This window comes from Mytilus galloprovincialis, chromosome 12, assembly GCF_965363235.1.
Source record: "Mytilus galloprovincialis chromosome 12, xbMytGall1.hap1.1, whole genome shotgun sequence".
Lineage (NCBI taxonomy): Eukaryota > Metazoa > Mollusca > Bivalvia > Mytilida > Mytilidae > Mytilus > Mytilus galloprovincialis.
Genome location: NC_134849.1, coordinates 55,608,675 through 55,614,922, shown reverse-complemented (window position 1 = coordinate 55,614,922; position 6,248 = coordinate 55,608,675).

The following is a 6,248-nucleotide window of genomic DNA, read 5'->3' as shown; positions in this document are numbered from 1 at the left end:
CGTTGTTATACTCGAGTCCAGTGTTTGAAGAAAATCAAACGTTTTAATTGGGTATGTTTGTTAGATAATGGTACCGACATCCATAAAACGCTTTGCTAATATATCTTCAAAAGAGAACCCTATCTATTATTTTATTTTAATGGAACATATTCTTTTTCTTGGTTATGTGTTCTTTTTACATTAAATCTGCTTATTACTCATGTTACTGTTGCAATAGTTTACAAATATTTTCAGTCGAAATACAATTCATTGAAAATATATCCCTCCTTTGTTCTCCAGATTTGGTTTTTTTTTGGGTGGGGAAGGGTAAGTGGTGTGGAGGTTCCGTTCAATACGGGGGAGCAATATTTTGCTCCAAGTCCATTTGGGGGAGGGGTAGTGGTGTGGAGGTTCAGTTAAATACGGTGAAGAAATATTTTTCAGCAAGTACAATGGTCAACACTGACGTGTTTTTGTCCTTCTGTTTCGTTTTAATCATCCCTGTGGATGCTGCTTCACCCAATACTGGTTCTGGTTTCACTTGCATATAGTTTATATATAGGTAAAATGCATATGTATAGCCAGAAACTTCACTGTGACACACATTCCCCTTTTTAGGTGAAATAAATAAACAGTTTGTGACGAATATATAGCTTGAAATTAGTAAACCGTTTATCAAATTCAGAACGGTTTATTATCTAAATAACTAAATCTGTAAATGTACTTCATTTTCTTTCGTTACACCACACCTTTAACCAATTACAGGAAAAAACATTATCTCAATGGATAATTGAAAAGGTTTACATCTTTTTTAAATCACATTTTTCTATCAAGTGTTGGAAAAACTTCTTAATAAAAAAGTTAAATAACACAAACAAACAATTGAACTCAATGAAAATTCAAATCAGAAAGAAAAATCAAAAACCATTTACTTCAAGCAAATGGAGAACAATTGCCATATCCTGACTAGAACATAATGAATTAAATTTGGTTGTATGCATGTTATAGTATAAACCTCTTAATAGTGTGAAAATCTTTTATAATTCCACAGTAGAAAACTTAAAATGACATATTTTATACCCCATTTTTGTGCAAGTCATTAATTAAATCTGATTTGAATCTGTATTCAAGCAACCTTGATCAAACTAATGATTCGTGACACATGTTGTTTTTCTCTCTTTGTATCCCTGAACAAGCAACACATACATCAGCATGCAACATAAAGCAAGGCTATATATCTATCTCATTTAAATCGGACAATCCTATACAGCGCTGGATTCTGTCGAATTTTCTATTAGTTCAGCATTCAGTTTGTGTAATGTCGACAGAAGACGCGCACTTAATGGTTAAATATATCTATAAGCAGGAATATTTTGGAATATTATATTATCCATAGCCAAGCTCCTATGCATTTTTAAAAATAGTACTTATAATTTTCTGGTTGGTCTCGATTTTTTGGATTTTTTTCAAATTCTGAGGAGAATGCACGTATGTAGAAAGTAAAATAAATCCGAGGAAAATTCTAACCGAACAGGCCTTAATCAAAAGGCAATATATAAACTCAAACGCACCAAAAGAATGAATAACATCTGTCATATTCCTAACATGGTACAGGCATAGTTGTTATGTAGAAAATGGTGGATTACACCTGTTTTTTTTTAGCTAGCTACACCTGTCCCTTTGAATGACAGTCGTAAAAAGTTCCATTATATTGACAACAATGTGTGAACAAAACAAATAGATATAATAGGTACACATGTCAAGAACAGGGATACAGCAGTCAATATTGTGTAATTGTGTAAGATTGTATAGCACACTGTTTATTATTTGTTTTTAACAACACCTTATCATAATGAATAAATGTTAGAAAACATGTTCATTTGACAAAAGAGGGATGAAAGATACAAAAAGGACCCCCAAACTCATAGATCAAAAATAAACAGACAACGCCGAGGCTAAAAAAGAAAAAGACAAACAGACAAGTATTAGTATAAAACACACAACATAGAAAAAATAAGAACTAAACAACACACGAACCCAACCAAAAACTGGGGGGGGGGGGGTTGATCTCATGTGCTCCAGAAGGGTAGGCAGATCCTGCTCACAACATTCTTTTTTCAATTTTAGGAAAAGCTATTATCCTAAAAAAACACACTTTGCCTTATACCACTTTACTATACATGTCAATAATTCTTTCTCGTTTCAATCTGTGTTTATACGACCTCAATCAAACTTGTCATTTGTGACTTATGTTGTTTTTATATCTTTTTATCCTTGATCGGACAACACTTCCTTGAGCATTCAACATCTAGCAAGACACTAAATCTTTCTCATTTCAGTCTGACAATCCTATACAGCGCTTGATTTTGTTGATTTTTTTAAAAGTTCAACATCCAGTTTGTGTGATTTAAGCAGAAAAAATCATACCTCCTGGTTTAAGATCTCTCTTTTCAAAAATATCCTTGAATGTAACATACTCCATACTTTGCATTTCAAAAATAGTATTAAGGCTCGGTTATATTAATCTTTTAAATTTCTCTTGAGCGTGTAGCACACATATTATTAATTTCAGGATAAACCATTATAATAATGAATAAATGTGAGAAGACAGCTTCTTTGAACCATACTTCATTTTACAGCTGTAGCTGTTTACCCTCAACTATTGTATTAGAGGTCGGTTATTTAAAAAACGTATCAACCGTATCATATACGTTGACGTATACGCATCTGCAGATATACCAAATGATATTATTAGTTACACAGTGTGTCAGTGATCTAATATGATATATACGGGGTCAGTAATTTCCATATGGGTTGAGTGCGAAGCTCGAACCCCTTATGGAATTTACTTACCCCGTATATATCATATTAGGTCACTAGCACACTATGTAACGAATTTATCTTACCGACTATCTTTATTTGTTGAATTTACACTGGAGTTGTCTCATTTGCTATCATAACATCTTCTTATTTCTATATTAAAGTGTTAAAGTGTTCAATTTAAAAAACCTTCTTCAATTGGTCTGTACTAAAAAATAATGCAAACGATAACTATTACTAAATAGTATCAATAACCTTGATATAACAATATTAAACAGCACTTTCAATAATTTTAAATAAACAAACAGTACCAAAGTCGTATATCCACTACTAACCGTGTATTGAATTAAGCTCCGCCTCCCTACTAACCTAATATTAAATACCACGGTCTTCACGTGGAGGCTTTTAAGCAATCATTTTCCTAGAAATGTATAGGAGGTAAGATAATATGTGATCCCGAGCTTAAGACTATTACACGTTTCGCCCCTCTTTTACAATAATTAAGCCAGCTTAACAAATAAATACTTGCATTAGTAATTAATCAGTTGTCCATCTGCGTTGTTGAAAGTATAAAAAAATAAAGTTAGGGATCACGTAATGTTTATTGGTAAATTTACAGATGCGTATACGTCAACGTATGTGATACGGTTGATACGTCTTTAAATGACCGACCTCTATTTATAACTATAATGTAATTGTTCTTTCTTTGAATTTGTTTGTTGAAAATAAAGTATCTATTTTAAGATATCTCTTCCACAATAAAGAATACACAATTATTGTGTTTTTCAGTTCAATTATTTCCCACTTGTTAGCCATAATTTCTTCTTTTTCGTGGACATTTTGAATATACTGACATCAGGTTAAACGATCGGCAGATCATAGTACATTGATTTTTTTGGATTTGATAGCAAACGAATGTTTTATCGTTTCATCAGTTCTGTATTACAAGGATAAAACATCACAAATCTAAACGCCATAAGAAATTGAAAAGGAAAGGGTTTTCTGAAGTGATTTCTTGGACCTCACAACTGTATTTTTGTTACCATTGATTTGGTTTCTTAAAAACAGATCACAAACAGTGAAAAACTGTTACCCAGTCTTTTGCGATTTCGTCCTGATAAGATCATGATTTTTTTTAGTTAACTAATGTCCAGTTGCAATAAAAAATTGGCATTTACCAATCTTAAGCTAGGAATTTACAGCTTTTATCTTAAAGTTCATAATTCCTAGATTAATTTAGATAATTCCATTTTCATGTTAGAAGTTCCAAGAATAAATTTCATAATTTTAAAATTTAAAAAATATGGCCCTTATACGCTTCCGTAGGTATGATTGTCAATGAAACAAACAATGTTTCTGAACGCAGAAACTATTAACCCAAAATATTTATCAAGGACGCCTCCGGGTGCGAGAATTTCTCGTTGCATTGAAGACCTGTTGGTGACATTCTGCTCTATGGTCGGGTTGTTGTCTCTTTGGCACATTCCTCATTTCCATTCTCAATTTTATTAAAAATTCAAAGCAAAGAGAAACAAACTATACATTTTATCCACATCTAAATAAATAAAATAAAAGGTGGGTATGTACAACAAAATAAAAACCATACCTGTGCTTACCTTCATTGATATATAACACATCATCTATATAGATATTTATGTCTTATAAAGAAATCAATCAGAGTATATATTACTGTATCAAACATGTCATAGTGAACTACTTATTGATCTGTTGTGTATATAACGGGTGCTGATATTGAAGTGTCAATTTTTTTCTGTAAAAGCAAGAAACACATGGAATGTCATTAAAGAGGATCTGAATGGTGTCACTCATTACTGTACATATTTATATACCTTATTTTTCTTTTTTCTTTATTTGTTTTGCCTTTTACACACTATTTTCTGTTCGTTAGAATTTAGAATTCGTTTTCTTTTCTATCATTAATTTACCTTGCTCACAATATTCTCTATTCGTTATAATTCATCAATCATTCACTTTTTTCCTTTTTTTGCCTTCCACATACTACTTTTTTGTGATAATTTGTCAGTTCAAGGATAATTATTCAGCATAAAGGAGTTCATAGGTAAACCAAAATGAAACGGTTACTAATATTTCTCTACCGGAGAAAAAACAAATATTTAAGGAATGACTGTAATATTTTTTCTGTCTATGAAGAAATAACATAAAAAATTTGGTGCACAGTGAATAACGCGCGTAGCGGGTTATTTAACAGTGTGCACCACATTTTTTTTTATGTTATTTCTTCATGTGTTATATATCTCATGTTTAACTTTTCTATACGGTTCAAAACACTGTACAACTAAATTACATGTAATAGACCTTATAATACCAGTGTCGAAACGTAAAAAAAAAAAAAACAAATAAAGGATCTTTGTTACTGGTCACGTTATACATATATTGACTCTGTAACTTCTGGTAACCTTAAACAGATGCTGACTTTGTTAACCTCTGATTACCTTACTCAAACATATTGATTGTGACCAACTCGACTAGCCTTCCACAGATGCTGACTTTAGTTCATCATGGTAACCTAAAACAGATGTTTATTTTGATGCCATTGATTCTCTTGACAAAGATGTTGACTTTGATAACATCTGGTCAACTTACTTTGCATATTCCGTTATTGTGTTATTGTGCTATGGTAAATTCTTGTATTCTTGTCTTTGATTTTTGCTGCAGTCTATGTGTCTTTTTGCGCTTCTTTTTTTTACATATCTGTTCGTTTATATAGTGATTAAGATTATAAAACAATGTTGCCTGTGTACCTTTTTGACATTTTTACCAATTATGTCTGTTTGTTGTGTTCACATATCTGAGTTCTGTTAAGATTCATTCAGACATAGCGCTGTCCTAGATCTTTAAATACCAGTATAGATGTCATATATGTAATTTTACCTATTGTGTCCTATTCTGTATTTGCACTTACAGTATATTTACATAGTGACAATGCACTTGTACCCTATCGATGCTACAGGTATTACTTCCGTTTCCAGTTAATGAGATTTCATGAAGTTTTGTTTGTTATCTTCATGTTTCTGTTCCTAATCGGTTTACGAGATTTGAACATCGGCAAGTCACCTTATTTTAATATTGTTATCAATGTTTGAATTCTTCCAAATACCACATGTTTATTACCATGATTACATTTGAAAAAAGGCAATAACAATCAAAACCAAGAAGTAAACAAAGAATCACAAATCCAAAAGACATTTACATCAACAGTGGTAAATAATAAAAAAGAAACAACACAACTCCACTAAAACCGGGAGTGAAATCAGGTGCTCCGGAAGGGTAAGAATTTCCTAAACCGTATCCGGCACCCATCGTGTTATTTCTTTGTTCAGGTAAAGCTGTAATGTTATTATGATTATGAAAGAATATCAGATATGATTTTGACACTTTTTTGTCATAATGGCCAATCAGCTCATGAT